Below are 17,271 nucleotides of genomic sequence, written 5' to 3'. Positions count from 1 at the left end.
GTTGTTTTCTGAAACAAAGCTTACCTGAACATCCTGTAAAATTGGTAACTTTTCAGTAGCAGTACAGTGCAGTATATAGCATTCCTGTTGCGCACAGCATCTAGATCCAAAAATTGCTTACTCTACCCCAGAAATTAGAATTCACCCAGTCAAACAGAGGGATCTGTAAAGAGCATGGCAAGTAGTTAACATAAGCTACTTCCCCCAAGTTCTCTTGGTGCACTCTGCTGCCCTCTTTTAACAGAAGAATGCAACTGCAGGTCTTGCTTCTCAGCAAGGTACCTACATATAGAATCCTTGGTGCAATCTTGCTAAATCTGCTGGAATGTGTCTTCTATTGTGCCCAGGGTGGTTGTGTATTTGGGGATTCAGGGAAGCAAGGGAGCACTCTAATGCACTGCAGTGCTAAGAGAGGCATGCCTTTTTCAGAAAAAAGTTCAGGTTTTCTGCCAATCAGAAAAAAATAGCAATGCAATCAGGCCAAAGGCAGAACACACATGCCAGTGAGTCTCTGTGGCGCAATTGGTTAGCGCGTTCGGCTGTTAACCGAAAAGACGCTGCTGTTTTTGGCACAAAGACACAGAGTGTTCCACTCAGTAAACCTGAGTCATTTCTCCCGTGTTCTCTGGGTTCAGCCTACTGTCCCCTTTTAACACAAGTGCGCAACTGTGGCTTTCTCCTCATAGCAAGTTATGCCTACACAGAGGACATTTGGTGCACTGTTGATGGGCTCTGTCCTCTACTAAATCCCCTGTGTTTGTGGATTAGGGGAGGTAGGGAAGTGCTTGATACCCTGATTTGCTGGGGGAAAAAGAGCTATTTTAGAAATATTTTCAGGTTGCCTGGGAAGCATGAGCAAACAGCACACCAATCAGGCCCTGTGTAAGAACTGCATGAGTCTCTGTGGCGCAATCGGTTAGCGCGTTCGGCTGTTAACCGAAAGGTTGGTGGTTCAAGCCCACCCAGGGATGGAGCATTTTGGCTCAAAAATTCAGCGTGACCAACTATGGACTTCTGTTTACCTCTCGCAGGTCTCGTCTGCTGACGTCCAAAAAATCCAATAAACTGCAAGCAATTCTTCTAGCTTGCTTTAGTTTTTCAAAACTTGCCATTCAATTCATAAACATCAAGACTTCATGGGAAGGGTTTGGCTGCAGCGTGTACTGATGCACAGAAGGAAGCTATCCTAGCCAGTCTACCTAAAGAAGCAATGAGGCTCTGCAGGTCCATGTACGTCTCCTACCTTTATTCTGTCATCAGACACACCAGGTGGACTGCCACAAGGACCTCGTGGCGCAATGGTAGCGCGTTTGACTCCAGATCAGAAGGTTGCGTGTTCAAATCACGTCGGGGTCATATTTGCTTTTCCCACTCTGAAATATAAAATTGCTCTTCAGTATCTCGTTATTTCAACCTGACTGCATCTTTGTGCTCTGTGCCTAGTTGTTCTGGCGTTTCGAATGTAAGCTTTGCAGCAGGGAAGTATCATATTGACAGACACCCATGAAGTACATGGTCAACCTTTAAAGCAGGCCAATCTCTATGTTTTACTGGATGCAGCAGAAGTATTTCCTCTTTACCATCTCTTCAAGTGGGCCTGACTGATGTGCTGTTTTGTGCACGCTACGTGGGCTTTGTAAAGCATACCTCTGCCATTTGCATGGCCTCCTAGCGCTGTCAATATTTTCGTGTAATCGCTGAATGCTGCACTGTCCTGGGAACTCTAGGTGTGACTAAAGGATATATGCTGGGGCCCCGAAAGGGGGTCGGCAGTCTAGTGGCAATGCCCATCACTTTGTAGTTTGGGTTTATGAGTTCAGGTATCGGTCTGGTGTCGGAAACCTGTAAGCGCCCTCCCAATCAACTGTCGGTCCTGGATTGTGAGGATTTTCCCTTATACTGGTCTCAGTAGACACATTTCCATTTTACTTTTTCACTCTCGCATTGCCTATTTCTCTCTCTCTCATAGATACATTATAGACAAGAGAGACATTGTCAGCGAGAGGGTTGCACAGCACCTTCCCCCATTTCCCTAAGTGCATTGCAAGGGGCTCTGGGAGGCGTGCACATTTGTCTGAAACACAAAATCCACTGGCAATAAAAGGCGTAGGACCCCAGTTCGCATTTCTTAGAATTTGAGGAGGCACTCAGAGTTGTCTCGGGCGTGACTGTACCTTTCATAGGAGATGTGCTAATCCCCAAACCCTCTTCCTTTGTCCCAGTAATCTGTCCTAGGGCCTCTAGCAAGTTGTTTTCTGAAACAAAGCTTACCTGAACATCCTGTAAAATTGGTAACTTTTCAGTAGCAGTACAGTGCAGTATATAGCATTCCTGTTGCGCACAGCATCTAGATCCAAAAATTGCTTACTCTACCCCAGAAATTAGAATTCACCCAGTCAAACAGAGGGATCTATAAAGATCATGGCAAGTAGTTAACATAAGCTACTTCCCCCAAGTTCTCTTGGTGCACTCTGCTGCCCTCTTTTAACAGAAGAATGCAACTGCAGGTCTTGCTTCTCAGCAAGGTACCTACATATAGTAACCTTGGTGCACTCTTGCTAAATCTGCTGGAATGTGTCTTCTATTGTGCCCAAGGTGGTTGTGTATTTGGGGACTCAGGGAAGCAAGGGAGCAGTCTAATGCACTGCAGTGCTAAGAGAGTCATGCCTTTTTCAGAAAAAAGTTCAGGTTTTCTGCCAATCAGAAAAAAATAGCAATGCAATCAGGCCAAAGGCAGAACACACATGCCAGTGAGTCTCTGTGGCACAATTGGTTAGCGCGTTCGGCTGTTAACCGAAAAGACGCTGCTGTTTTTGGCACAAAGACACAGAGTGTTCCACTCAGTAAACCTGAGTCATTTCTCCCGTGTTCTCTGGGTTCAGCCTACTGTCCCCTTTTAACACAAGTGCGCAACTGTGGCTTTCTCCTCATAGCAAGTTATGCCTACACAGAGGGCATTTGGTGCACTGTTGATGGGCTCTGTCCTCTACTAAATCCCCTGTGTTTGTGGATTAGGGGAGGTAGGGAAGTGCTTGATACCCTGATTTGCTGTGGGAAATAGAGCTATTTTAGAAATATTTTCAGGTTGCCTGGGAAGCATAAGCAAACAGCACACCAATTGTGGCGCAATCGGTTAGCGCGTTCGGCTGTTAACCGAAAAGACGCTGCTGTTTTTGGCACAAAGACACAGAGTGTTCCACTCAGTAAACCTGAGTCATTTCTCCCGTGTTCTCTGGGTTCAGCCTACTGTCCCCTTTTAACACAAGTGCGCAACTGTGGCTTTCTCCTCATAGCAAGTTATGCCTACACAGAGGACATTTGGTGCACTGTTGATGGGCTCTGTCCTCTACTAAATCCCCTGTGTTTGTGGATTAGGGGAGGTAGGGAAGTGCTTGATACCCTGATTTGCTGTGGGAAATAGAGCTATTTTAGAAATATTTTCAGGTTGCCTGGGAAGCATAAGCAAACAGCACACCAATCAGGCCCCAGTGTAAGCAATGCATGAGTCTCTGTGGCGCAATCGGTTAGCGCGTTCGGCTGTTAACCGAAAGGTTGGTGGTTCAAGCCCACCCAGGGACGATGCATTTTGGCTCAAAAATTCAGCATGACCAACTATGAACTTCTGTTTACCTCTCGCAGGTCTCGTCTGCTGACGTCCAAAAAATCCAATAAACTGCAAGCAATTCTTCTCGCTTGCTTTAGTTTTTCAAAACTTGCCATTCAATTCATAAACATCAAGACTTCATGGGAAGGGTTTGGCTGCAGCGTGTACTGATGCACAGAAGGAAGCTATCCTAGCCAGTCTACTTAAAGAAGCAATGAGGCTCTGCGGGTGCATGTACGTCTCCTACCTTTATTCTGTCATCAGACACACCAGGTGGTTTGCCACAAGGACCTCGTGGCGCAATGGTAGCACGTCTGACTCCAGATCAGAAGGTTGCGTGTTCAAATCACGTCGGGGTCATATTTGCTTTTCCCACTCTGAAATACAAAATTGCTCTTCAGTATCTCGTTATTTCAACCTGACTGCATCTTTGTGCTCTGGGCCTAGTTGTTCTGGCGTTTCGAATGTAAGCTTTGCAGCAGGGAAGTATCATATTGACAGACACCCATGAAGGACATGGTCAACCTTTAAAGCAGGCCAATCTCTATGTTTTACTGGATGCAGCAGAAGTATTTCCTCTTTACCATCTCTTCAAGTGGGCCTGACTGATGTGCTGTTTTGTGCACGCTACGTGGGCTTTGTAAAGCATACCTCTGCCATTTGCATGGCCTCCTAGCGCTGTCAATATTTTCGTGTAATCGCTGAATGCTGCACTGTCCTGGGAACTCTAGGTGTGACTAAAGGATATATGCTGGGGCCCCGAAAGGGGGTCTGCAGTCTAGTGGCAATGCCCATCACTTTGCAGTTTGGGTTTGTGAGTTCAGGTACCGGTCTGGTGTCGGAAACCTGTAAGCACCCTCCCAATCAACTGTCGGTCCTGGATTGTGAGGATTTCCCCTTATACTGGTCTCAGTAGACACATTTCCATTTTACTTTTTCACTCTCGCATTGCCTATTTCTCTCTCTCTCATAGATACATTATAGACAAGAGAGACATTGTCAGCGAGAGGGTTGCACAGCACCTTCCCCCATTTCCCTAAGTGCATTGCAAGGGGCTCTGGGAGGCGTGCACATTTGTCTGAAACACAAAATCCACTGGCAATAAAAGGCGTAGGACCCCAGTTCGCATTTCTTAGAATTTGAGGAGGCACTCAGAGTTGTCTCGGGCGTGACTGTACCTTTCATAGGAGATGTGCTAATCCCCAAACCCTCTTCCTTTGTCCCAGTAATCTGTCCTAGGGCCTCTAGCAAGTTGTTTTCTGAAACAAAGCTTACCTGAACATCCTGTAAAATTGGTAACTTTTCAGTAGCAGTACAGTGCAGTATATAGCATTCCTGTTGCGCACAGCATCTAGATCCAAAAATTGCTTACTCTACCCCAGAAATTAGAATTCACCCAGTCAAACAGAGGGATCTGTAAAGAGCATGGCAAGTAGTTAACATAAGCTACTTCCCCCAAGTTCTCTTGGTGCACTCTGCTGCCCTCTTTTAACAGAAGAATGCAACTGCAGGTCTTGCTTCTCAGCAAGGTACCTACATATAGAATCCTTGGTGCAATCTTGCTAAATCTGCTGGAATGTGTCTTCTATTGTGCCCAGGGTGGTTGTGTATTTGGGGATTCAGGGAAGCAAGGGAGCACTCTAATGCACTGCAGTGCTAAGAGAGGCATGCCTTTTTCAGAAAAAAGTTCAGGTTTTCTGCCAATCAGAAAAAAATAGCAATGCAATCAGGCCAAAGGCAGAACACACATGCCAGTGAGTCTCTGTGGCGCAATTGGTTAGCGCGTTCGGCTGTTAACCGAAAAGACGCTGCTGTTTTTGGCACAAAGACACAGAGTGTTCCACTCAGTAAACCTGAGTCATTTCTCCCGTGTTCTCTGGGTTCAGCCTACTGTCCCCTTTTAACACAAGTGCGCAACTGTGGCTTTCTCCTCATAGCAAGTTATGCCTACACAGAGGACATTTGGTGCACTGTTGATGGGCTCTGTCCTCTACTAAATCCCCTGTGTTTGTGGATTAGGGGAGGTAGGGAAGTGCTTGATACCCTGATTTGCTGGGGGAAAAAGAGCTATTTTAGAAATATTTTCAGGTTGCCTGGGAAGCATGAGCAAACAGCACACCAATCAGGCCCTGTGTAAGAACTGCATGAGTCTCTGTGGCGCAATCGGTTAGCGCGTTCGGCTGTTAACCGAAAGGTTGGTGGTTCAAGCCCACCCAGGGATGGAGCATTTTGGCTCAAAAATTCAGCGTGACCAACTATGGACTTCTGTTTACCTCTCGCAGGTCTCGTCTGCTGACGTCCAAAAAATCCAATAAACTGCAAGCAATTCTTCTAGCTTGCTTTAGTTTTTCAAAACTTGCCATTCAATTCATAAACATCAAGACTTCATGGGAAGGGTTTGGCTGCAGCGTGTACTGATGCACAGAAGGAAGCTATCCTAGCCAGTCTACCTAAAGAAGCAATGAGGCTCTGCAGGTCCATGTACGTCTCCTACCTTTATTCTGTCATCAGACACACCAGGTGGACTGCCACAAGGACCTCGTGGCGCAATGGTAGCGCGTTTGACTCCAGATCAGAAGGTTCCGTGTTCAAATCACGTCGGGGTCATATTTGCTTTTCCCACTCTGAAATATAAAATTGCTCTTCAGTATCTCGTTATTTCAACCTGACTGCATCTTTGTGCTCTGTGCCTAGTTGTTCTGGCGTTTCGAATGTAAGCTTTGCAGCAGGGAAGTATCATATTGACAGACACCCATGAAGTACATGGTCAACCTTTAAAGCAGGCCAATCTCTATGTTTTACTGGATGCAGCAGAAGTATTTCCTCTTTACCATCTCTTCAAGTGGGCCTGACTGATGTGCTGTTTTGTGCACGCTACGTGGGCTTTGTAAAGCATACCTCTGCCATTTGCATGGCCTCCTAGCGCTGTCAATATTTTCGTGTAATCGCTGAATGCTGCACTGTCCTGGGAACTCTAGGTGTGACTAAAGGATATATGCTGGGGCCCCGAAAGGGGGTCGGCAGTCTAGTGGCAATGCCCATCACTTTGTAGTTTGGGTTTATGAGTTCAGGTACCGGTCTGGTGTCGGAAACCTGTAAGCGCCCTCCCAATCAACTGTCGGTCCTGGATTGTGAGGATTTTCCCTTATACTGGTCTCAGTAGACACATTTCCATTTTACTTTTTCACTCTCGCATTGCCTATTTCTCTCTCTCTCATAGATACATTATAGACAAGAGAGACATTGTCAGCGAGAGGGTTGCACAGCACCTTCCCCCATTTCCCTAAGTGCATTGCAAGGGGCTCTGGGAGGCGTGCACATTTGTCTGAAACACAAAATCCACTGGCAATAAAAGGCGTAGGACCCCAGTTCGCATTTCTTAGAATTTGAGGAGGCACTCAGAGTTGTCTCGGGCGTGACTGTACCTTTCATAGGAGATGTGCTAATCCCCAAACCCTCTTCCTTTGTCCCAGTAATCTGTCCTAGGGCCTCTAGCAAGTTGTTTTCTGAAACAAAGCTTACCTGAACATCCTGTAAAATTGGTAACTTTTCAGTAGCAGTACAGTGCAGTATATAGCATTCCTGTTGCGCACAGCATCTAGATCCAAAAATTGCTTACTCTACCCCAGAAATTAGAATTCACCCAGTCAAACAGAGGGATCTATAAAGATCATGGCAAGTAGTTAACATAAGCTACTTCCCCCAAGTTCTCTTGGTGCACTCTGCTGCCCTCTTTTAACAGAAGAATGCAACTGCAGGTCTTGCTTCTCAGCAAGGTACCTACATATAGTAACCTTGGTGCACTCTTGCTAAATCTGCTGGAATGTGTCTTCTATTGTGCCCAAGGTGGTTGTGTATTTGGGGACTCAGGGAAGCAAGGGAGCAGTCTAATGCACTGCAGTGCTAAGAGAGTCATGCCTTTTTCAGAAAAAAGTTCAGGTTTTCTGCCAATCAGAAAAAAATAGCAATGCAATCAGGCCAAAGGCAGAACACACATGCCAGTGAGTCTCTGTGGCACAATTGGTTAGCGCGTTCGGCTGTTAACCGAAAAGACGCTGCTGTTTTTGGCACAAAGACACAGAGTGTTCCACTCAGTAAACCTGAGTCATTTCTCCCGTGTTCTCTGGGTTCAGCCTACTGTCCCCTTTTAACACAAGTGCGCAACTGTGGCTTTCTCCTCATAGCAAGTTATGCCTACACAGAGGGCATTTGGTGCACTGTTGATGGGCTCTGTCCTCTACTAAATCCCCTGTGTTTGTGGATTAGGGGAGGTAGGGAAGTGCTTGATACCCTGATTTGCTGTGGGAAATAGAGCTATTTTAGAAATATTTTCAGGTTGCCTGGGAAGCATAAGCAAACAGCACACCAATTGTGGCGCAATCGGTTAGCGCGTTCGGCTGTTAACCGAAAAGACGCTGCTGTTTTTGGCACAAAGACACAGAGTGTTCCACTCAGTAAACCTGAGTCATTTCTCCCGTGTTCTCTGGGTTCAGCCTACTGTCCCCTTTTAACACAAGTGCACAACTGTGGCTTTCTCCTCATAGCAAGTTATGCCTACACAGAGGACATTTGGTGCACTGTTGATGGGCTCTGTCCTCTACTAAATCCCCTGTGTTTGTGGATTAGGGGAGGTAGGGAAGTGCTTGATACCCTGATTTGCTGTGGGAAATAGAGCTATTTTAGAAATATTTTCAGGTTGCCTGGGAAGCATAAGCAAACAGCACACCAATCAGGCCCCAGTGTAAGCAATGCATGAGTCTCTGTGGCGCAATCGGTTAGCGCGTTCGGCTGTTAACCGAAAGGTTGGTGGTTCAAGCCCACCCAGGGACGATGCATTTTGGCTCAAAAATTCAGCATGACCAACTATGAACTTCTGTTTACCTCTCGCAGGTCTCGTCTGCTGACGTCCAAAAAATCCAATAAACTGCAAGCAATTCTTCTCGCTTGCTTTAGTTTTTCAAAACTTGCCATTCAATTCATAAACATCAAGACTTCATGGGAAGGGTTTGGCTGCAGCGTGTACTGATGCACAGAAGGAAGCTATCCTAGCCAGTCTACTTAAAGAAGCAATGAGGCTCTGCGGGTGCATGTACGTCTCCTACCTTTATTCTGTCATCAGACACACCAGGTGGTTTGCCACAAGGACCTTGTGGCGCAATGGTAGCACGTCTGACTCCAGATCAGAAGGTTGCGTGTTCAAATCACGTCGGGGTCATATTTGCTTTTCCCACTCTGAAATACAAAATTGCTCTTCAGTATCTCGTTATTTCAACCTGACTGCATCTTTGTGCTCTGGGCCTAGTTGTTCTGGCGTTTCGAATGTAAGCTTTGCAGCAGGGAAGTATCATATTGACAGACACCCATGAAGGACATGGTCAACCTTTAAAGCAGGCCAATCTCTATGTTTTACTGGATGCAGCAGAAGTATTTCCTCTTTACCATCTCTTCAAGTGGGCCTGACATATGTGCTGTTTTGTGCACGCTACGTGGGCTTTGTAAAGCATACCTCTGCCATTTGCATGGCCTCCTAGCGCTGTCAATATTTTCGTGTAATCGCTGAATGCTGCACTGTCCTGGGAACTCTAGGTGTGACTAAAGGATATATGCTGGGGCCCCGAAAGGGGGTCGGCAGTCTAGTGGCAATGCCCATCACTTTGCAGTTTGGGTTTGTGAGTTCAGGTACCGGTCTGGTGTCGGAAACCTGTAAGCACTGTAAGAGGATTCAATTCAGCACTACAGCCAAGTTAACGCCTAGTCTAGAATACTGAATGAAAACCCTTATTGATATATCTTTAGGTCCAGTTCATGCGTTCTGGATGACTACCCTTGTATAACACCCCTCTCTTGGAATCCCCCTGACCCCACTGAGCCAAGAAGTAGTTCTGTTTTGCAAGTTTAAAAGGTTTATTTGATAAATTAAAATATATATATCACACTTTATAATAAATTAATAATTGAATATCACACTTAATCTGATATGGTAAATATTAACAACGGAGAATCTGGCACTAGCACACTTCTTTATAATGACTAATGAGTTGACCTGAAATGGATAAGGTAGCACACTGGTAAATAGGAACAAAAGTATAATGTGGTAGAGGATGCTTTATGTAGCTCAGGTGGATGCAATATTCAATGAATGCAGTACAGAAAATACGCAATATGATTCAACCAGACAATGTAATCACTTTTCTCGGGCTATTCACTCCCCCCCTCTTTATGCAATGCAAGGAAATGGAAGGAAAGCACACAGTTCTCAGAAATGCAATCAATGTAATCAGTTCAATCCAGCAAGCTTAGAGAAAACAGATAGGAGTTTTGAAAACACAGGCAATGCTTGGATATGTGCTGGCAATGAATGAGAAATATGCTAAATTTGCTTTTAATTCCCTTATAGAGGTTCAGGGTGAGTGGTATCTAGTTAATATTAGTCCAGGCTCACACTAGCAATGATGCAGGGATAGTTAGCAGATTAAACGAATTTCTGGCCAATGGAAAGCAAACAGCAGCAGTTTTTACATGTGAAGAAATTGCAAATCGCGGTAAAATTCGCGGATGCGCCAAGCGCTATTACAAAGGAACCGCAAGGACTATCTCTACCGTTTTGGGGTCCTAGAAAAGCCTGGGATCTCAGCTTCCAAATGAAAGTTATTGCAAGTCTCTAGCCCAAACGGTTGCGGAGATATGAGTAATTTAGTAAAGGTCGTTTTTGGTTTTGTAAATTTTAAACGCACACTTTTTCAAAATGACAAGTGACAAATTTTTGCAGCTAGAATGACAGGTGACAGCTAGGAGGCAGTTCTACTTAGGTTAAATAGATTGAATTAGATGAATTTAAACTAAGAGATGTGTTCTGAGTTTTGCTAAGTACTCACAAGAGATTTTGAACAGGAAAGCGACTTGGTCACGGACTTCAGTCTGGTCAGGTCTTTCCGGGTTCTGCTCACAGCGCCTGGCCTCTGGAACTGCTCACAGGGGTCTGGTCTCTGCTAGGCACCGGTTCTTTGGGTCTCTCTGCTCTGGATAGATTGAAGTCTCTAGTTTGGCTTTCTGGAGTTTGATGGAGGTAAGTATGGATTTTTCCGGCAGGGCTTCCAGCGGCAGATGGATTTTTGAAGGTCCTATCTGTCCTGTCTGTCTGCTTTTATGTGTTTAGAATGTGGGTGTGTTCTAGCATCACTGACCCTACCTCTCTCTCAGCTTCTAATTGGTCAAACTTCCATTCCTCCGCTTGATTGGCAAACTGAACTGTGAGTCAGATTGATGTCATTTTACAGCCTGCAGAAAGTCCACTCCTCCTGTCAACTTACACACAAATCTAGATTTGAAACAAATACATATTTGCAGAGGTACATATTGTTTTAAAATCATATGCACCCATCATGCATTACAGGAGGTATCCCCTGTTCAAACTCTGCTCTTCCTGGGAGCTTGCATTCAGAACTGGCACATATTTCACTTTTTAACTGCTTTTCCAATTTCCGACATGGACCCAACTTTACATACATGTGTGCAGGGGGTAGGGACATTAACTGATGAAGTTTCAGATTTTTAACATGCACACATTTAGAGTAATATCCACTTTTCCGCTAAAACCCCCCTGAACATACCACCGGTTCCTACCACGTCTTAAACTGTGGGCAGAAAAATCACAAGAATTATGGTATCATTTATAAAATTTTCACATGTCCGCTCTATGAATTATCCCCCTTTTTATAAAACCATATCCTTGCTGCAGGGGTGTGTCTTTTCAGGTCACATGGTACAGAAACCAGTCTTTCCAGTTTCTGCCAAGCCAGCTTGCTTCTCACAGGCAGTGCTCCTCCCAGCTTCTCCAGGAGGAAGCCACTTTTTACGACGTCTGTAATAAAAAACCTTTGCCTGAGTGGAGAGGGCTTTGTTCACTCTCTGGCAGAGCACAGGAAATTCAATTATCAGATAGATGGCATATCCTTAGCCTGGGCAGCAAAAGGAAGGTTGGCCTGGGAACACAGTGGTGACTCAAGTTTCACTCCTGATGGGTAGTTGCTAGGCAAAATCAAGTTCCTTAAGCCAGACCTTCAGCTAACTTTTGTTGCTTTTAAAATAACTTGTAATTTTACACATGCAGCTAGAATGCTGATTCTAAGCGCAAAACTATGACATTTCAACAGTTACAAAGGCATGTGACACCAAACATAGGTCACTCATTTAATTTAACATTTTCGATTTTGGTGGTTTTAAATCCAGTTGTAGTTAGGCTTAAGCTGCTGACTCCATAGCATTTTTGTTATAAGCATTGTTTTTGGGCTCTTCATTTCCCAGATTTTGTAGGCACACAAAACTCCATTCTGCCAAATGTATGCTGGTGTTCAGTGAATATTTTGCACATGTTGCAAGGTTTGAAATAGGCATTTTGCTTGCCTTCAGAAAAACACACAGAGTGGTTTTAAAACGCCGGCTTTTGGATAGTGGTGAGTACTGGTACTGCACCCATTTTTGGGATTTAAGAAATGAATTCCCCACAATTCTAGGTTGCATTTGGCAATCAGCATTGCCATTCCCAATGGTTTCAGACTACTGTGCGGGTAGTCCAATGGTGGTTTTAAAGCGCTTTGAAGCTAACCGGCGCTACTGTTTTTCCTTTGGCAACCCATTTCCCTCATGGCAACCCGGCCTTTCATTCTCGCACTGGTGGGTGGCAAGTGAGGCAACCATTTTGGTGGGCGCACAAACTGCGCAGCTTTCCTGGATTTCAGCGCACATGTGGGTTTTCCGCCATCTTGAATTTTCTAAGCCCACAGCACCAAATGTTGTAGCAGGGTAGCTTAAACGTGGGTCAGGACACCCAACAAGTCCCCCCCACGCGACTGCACTTTGAATTTGAGTCGATGGGGAGTCGCGTGCACAAGGGTTTTGACCCAATGCACCGGTCTGTCCGCATAATCTTCTTCCTCTTCTGTAGATGACACAGTTCAGCGTTTTCTTCTCCATCCGGTACTGATCGATCGGTTCTCCTCGCCGGTCCTGATGGGAAGATTGGGCGGTACCCCGGGCCCGTTGCGTCTCTGCTCCCGGTCTCCGGATCGTTCTTCTTGGTCATCCTTCATGGTTTCATCTCTCCTAGGATGATAAAGCAAAAGCGGCAATATCTACTCATAGACGTTTTTCCACCACTGTTGAGGTAGTGGAGCGGCATATGCATTTCATCATAACGAAACATTACATTCTTATTTTGAAAAAAAAAACAGTATCACTAGAGACAGTTTCATGTAAATCACAATATTTTAGAGACTAGATGTGGTAGGTTTTATGATTGGAACTGAATTAGTCTGATACAATACCCGCTAGGATTCCAGAGGATTCCTCCAGTTGTTGCAGAGTGTGCCTGGGATGGCAACATTTCAACTGGTTTATGTGGACCCACTTGTCTTCCCCCTCTGCCGAACCGCCTTTGGGGATGCGGATCTTGTAGGCCACAGGGGAGATCTTATCGACGATCTCAAAGGGTCCCTTCCATGTAGGCAAAAATTTGCGCTGCTTGGCCTGGTTCCTTTGGAAGTTGTATAGATAGACCCGGTCTCCCACCTGATATTCCTTCCTGGAAGTTTTCAGGTCATAATGGGTCTTCATGCTATCAGCCGATCTTTCTAGATTCCGCTGAGCATAAGCAGAAGCATGTTGAAGGTGTTTCCTTAAATTCTCTACATACTCATGAGTAGTGGAGGCATTTATCAGTGTCTGCTCTTGGGTCCTGTAGAGCAAATGCTGAGGAAGCACCATCTTGCGCCCAGTCATCAACTCAAATGGTGACATTTTGGTTGCAGATGAAGGGGTAGATCTGATAGCCATTAGGACCAGAGGTAATCGGATATCCCAACTTGGCCCAGAATCTGCCACAAACTTCTTTAATATGCTCACAATTGTCCGGTTATATCTCTCTACTGCCCCAGAAGAAGCTGGTCTGTAAGCAATATGCAGCTTTCTCTTGACCCCCAGTATCTCCCACATCTTTGTCATTACTTCACTGGTGAAGTGGCTACCTCTGTCTGACTCAATCCTTTGAGGTAGACCAAAACGGGAAAAGATGTGGTTAATCATCAAGGCAGCTGCAGTTTCTGCCTTGCAGTTTGGGGCTGGGAGACATTCCACCCACTTGGTAAACAAACATGTCACAGTCAACATGTACTTATTCCCCCTAGCCGAGCGAATCACAGGGCCTACAAAGTCGATCTGTAAATCTGACCATGGCAGTGTCATTCCCCTCTTTTGTAAAGGCGCCCGGTGCGTGAGGGATGATGGCTGAAATTGTGCACACACAAGACACCCCTTCAAGTATTGGTCGAGGTCCTGCCCCATGTGTGGCCAGTAGGCAACCTCTCTTAAGATTTCCAATGTTGTGTGAAACCCCCTGTGACCGGCCGTGGCCGCATCATGGGCGTGACTTAACATCAGGCTTCGGAATGAGGTAGGAACCACCCACTGATCGTGGCCAGCTTTGGATTTCCTTACCAGCAAACCGTCTTGGATTCTGAACATTTTTGGACATTTCATCAACACTCTTAGGTCCTCTTTCCCAGTGTAATCGGTATCCGTCAGGGGAAAGTTCTCAGGGTCCTCAAGGTGCTGGTAAAATTTACCAACAATTGGATCCCCCTTCTGAGCAGTAATCAAATCAGCATCAGGGGTCTCCTTACTCCATTGTGCAATTGGAAGGTCGTTGTGAGCATTTGTCTGGGACCTAGTGATTGCAGTGACCTGGATTTCCCCCAACAGGGACTCAATCTCAATTAGATCCCCTTGGATGGCCCCGGTTTTGGCCAGCTGATCAGCTAAGTCATTTCCAGTTTTGTCTGGTCCCTCTACTTTGGAATGACCCTTGATCTTCTTCCAATAGATGGTCATCCCATTCGAGGTGACCAGATCATCAATGTTTTGGATCAACTTCCCATGTTTCAAGGGTTTGTTGTTAGCACATAACATGCCTCTGGTTTTCCAATTAACCAGGTGCTCCACGAACCCGTTCCGTACATAATCCGAATCTGTGATTATGACCAGTTCGTGGAGTTGATGTTGGACAGCAGTGAGGATGGCCTGATGCACAGCCATCAATTCTGCCACCTGACTACTTCGGGGACCAATTTTGTATCCAGCGGAGGGTTCTGGGGACTCATTCACCCATGCATTCCCTACGCCAGCCACCAGTTCTTTCTCCCCGTCGTTGTCAACATGGTAAGAGCATCCATCCACATAGACAGTGGGCATTCCCTCACACTTGTCCTCTTCAAAGGCTTTGTGGGGGGAATTAAGGTATGCCTCCGTGTTGTCCTTTATTTTTAGACTTTCGTCCTCGAGACAGTTTTCTCTGGCACAATCATGCAAGTCAGCCAGACCTTGCGCGAGGGGACTCTTCTTGTTTTGGCCATATCTGACCTCCACAGGAAAGCCTTGCATTGACAGAATCCAGGAAGTAATTCGGGAATTACTCACATTTCCGGCCCGGATTCTGTCACTTTGGAGATATTGCAGAGGCTGGTGTGGAGTCTCCACTATGATGTGTTCCCCCTGGATAAACGGGCGGTAATTCTTCAATGCCCACACCGTTGCCAGGAGTGCCTTCTCACAATCGTTGAATTTTTCCTCCACAGAGGATAAAGTTTTGCTCGCATAGGAGATTACTTTATTGACCTTGTCATGCTTTTGGTATAATACTGCCGTCAAGCACGTATTAGAGAACCCCGTCTCCAGGAAGAACTCCTTGTTTCTGACCGGGTAAGCTAGGCAAGGCGCTTGTGAGAGGCGTCTTTTGAGTTGTTTTACTGCCTCGGATTGTTCTGGACCCCATTCCCACTTGACCCCCCCCTTCAGGAGATGAATCAGGGGTCTGGTGATCTCTGCGTAGCCCTCAATGAACTTTCTGCTGTAATTAGTCAGTCCAAGGAGGCTCCTTAGTTCCCGCAGCGTTGTGGGGTCTTTCAGTTTCTGAAGTGCTTCCACTTTCTTTTCCTGGGGACAGAGACCCTGAGGAGTAATCTCATGCCCCAAGAAGTTAACACGGGTTTTACACCACTGTGCTTTCTGAAAGGAAAGTTTTGCTCCGGCGGCCCTCAACTGTGTCAGAACATAACGGATCTCCGCTATGTGTTCCTCAACAGTTGAGCTTTTGATGAGGACATCATCTACATAAGCCAGGTTACCCCTTGCACCCAAGTCGGGCATGGCCTTGTGTAGAAAAATGTTGAATTCATTGCCGGAGTTGAGGTATCCGAAGGGAGTCCGGGTCCATGTGTACTGCTGGCCCCCAAAGGTAAAAGCCAGCTTGTATTGGTCCTCCCTACTGACAGGCACGGTCCAGTATCCATTGGTCAGGTCTATTGCAGTGAATACCTGTGACCCCTGAATCTGGGCCAGCCCTTGGTCAATGTAGGGCAGAGGCCATCGGGAAGTATGGACCCGTTTGTTGAGCTCCCTGAGGTCGGCGCAGAGTCTCCACTGGCCGTTTGGCTTCAATATCCCCAGCACCGGATTATTGAAGGTGCTGTGGACTGGACGGATTATTCCCCGGGACTCAAGGTTCTTAATTATTTCAGTAAGGGACTCCATTGATGCGAGAGGCAAGCGATATTGCTTCACAAACACAGGAGTCATGCCAGGGTCCGTGGGGATTGTTGTTGTGTGGATGTCAGTGCGACCACAGTCATATGAGTCTACCGCAAAGAGATCTTGGAAATCCAAGAAAACTTGTTTCAACTTTTGCTTTTGTTCCAGAGTCACACAGGCATCAGCTAGGTTGACTCTCTCTTCCACCATCTGCCTGAAGCCTGGAAAGACTTCTGGTTTGGCTATCTCCGCGGCCTCCTCCAGCTGGGTGGAGAAGTCCCTGGTCAGAGTGCTGATTTGGACCGGAGGCTTCAGGTGGGAAAGGCAGCCCTCATGGACCTGGAAAATCACCTCATCCCTCCTGAAGTCACAGGTCACATCTTCCTTACCATAGGGGCAGGAAGTGTACACCAGGAAGTTCCCCCCATGCCGGGTAAAAATCCTGTCTGGTGTTGCGTTGTCATCACTGTCACTGTCAAAACAGTCCTTGGGGATGGGTCCTAACAGTTCATTTACAAGATCAATGGAGAAATGTCGGTCATCAACCGCCATTCCAATAATGGTGCCTGCGGCTAGAGTAATACTCTTTAAGTCGCTGTTATCCACCTCTATTAGAATGGGGTCATGTTCTATGTTGACTAATGGAGTCGGGTTTACCCCCAACCCTTGCTGTTGGAGAGAAGCATTTAGATGTATGTAAGCATCAGGGTTTTTCAACTCTTGTCCCCTTTTAACTTTCACTTCCAGGGAGAATTGTCGGGTCCTTTCTGGGATGGTGACTTCCTCTTTAACCTGAATTTCAACTGCATAAGGTAGCAATTGAGCGGACCTAAATGCTTTTTCTGGATCATCAAAGCCCATGGGATTATCCGCTAATCGGGACCAAGCTTTGAAGTTTATTAGGTCCAAACTAATGGCAAAGCGATTGAGAATGTCACTGCCTAAGTAAAAGGCGGCAGGGACGTCTCGCACGACCCAACAATTATGGACTATGCTCTTGTTGCCAATGGAGATTTTGAGCATACACCTGCTTGGCAGGAGATGTTTGGAATTAGGTACTTCCAGGTCCATTTCCCATTTGTCTATCA

General features: G+C 46.1%; 8 non-coding genes across 8 annotated transcripts; all 8 read left to right on the top strand.

The window, feature by feature from the left end:
- The first annotated feature begins 897 nt into the window (after positions 1-897).
- TRNAN-GUU (transfer RNA asparagine (anticodon GUU)) lies at positions 898-971 on the top strand. Its single transcript has one exon. It is a non-coding gene; the product is annotated as a tRNA-Asn (tRNA).
- A 313-nt stretch (positions 972-1,284) lies between these two features.
- Positions 1,285-1,356, top strand: TRNAW-CCA (transfer RNA tryptophan (anticodon CCA)). Its single transcript has one exon. It is a non-coding gene; the product is annotated as a tRNA-Trp (tRNA).
- A 2,149-nt stretch (positions 1,357-3,505) lies between these two features.
- TRNAN-GUU (transfer RNA asparagine (anticodon GUU)) lies at positions 3,506-3,579 on the top strand. The gene has a single exon. It is a non-coding gene; the product is annotated as a tRNA-Asn (tRNA).
- A 313-nt stretch (positions 3,580-3,892) lies between these two features.
- On the top strand, positions 3,893-3,964 carry TRNAW-CCA (transfer RNA tryptophan (anticodon CCA)). Its single transcript has one exon. It is a non-coding gene; the product is annotated as a tRNA-Trp (tRNA).
- A 1,788-nt stretch (positions 3,965-5,752) lies between these two features.
- On the top strand, positions 5,753-5,826 carry TRNAN-GUU (transfer RNA asparagine (anticodon GUU)). The gene has a single exon. It is a non-coding gene; the product is annotated as a tRNA-Asn (tRNA).
- A 313-nt stretch (positions 5,827-6,139) lies between these two features.
- Positions 6,140-6,211, top strand: TRNAW-CCA (transfer RNA tryptophan (anticodon CCA)). Its single transcript has one exon. It is a non-coding gene; the product is annotated as a tRNA-Trp (tRNA).
- A 2,149-nt stretch (positions 6,212-8,360) lies between these two features.
- Positions 8,361-8,434, top strand: TRNAN-GUU (transfer RNA asparagine (anticodon GUU)). Its single transcript has one exon. It is a non-coding gene; the product is annotated as a tRNA-Asn (tRNA).
- Positions 8,435-8,747: 313 nt separating this feature from the next.
- On the top strand, positions 8,748-8,819 carry TRNAW-CCA (transfer RNA tryptophan (anticodon CCA)). Its single transcript has one exon. It is a non-coding gene; the product is annotated as a tRNA-Trp (tRNA).
- The last annotated feature ends 8,452 nt before the right edge of the window (positions 8,820-17,271 follow it).

The sequence above is a fragment of the Ambystoma mexicanum genome, chromosome 11 (assembly GCF_040938575.1).
Source record: "Ambystoma mexicanum isolate Mex_15411 chromosome 11, UKY_AmexF1_1, whole genome shotgun sequence".
Lineage (NCBI taxonomy): Eukaryota > Metazoa > Chordata > Amphibia > Caudata > Ambystomatidae > Ambystoma > Ambystoma mexicanum.
This window is presented reverse-complemented; position numbering and strand designations above follow the sequence as displayed.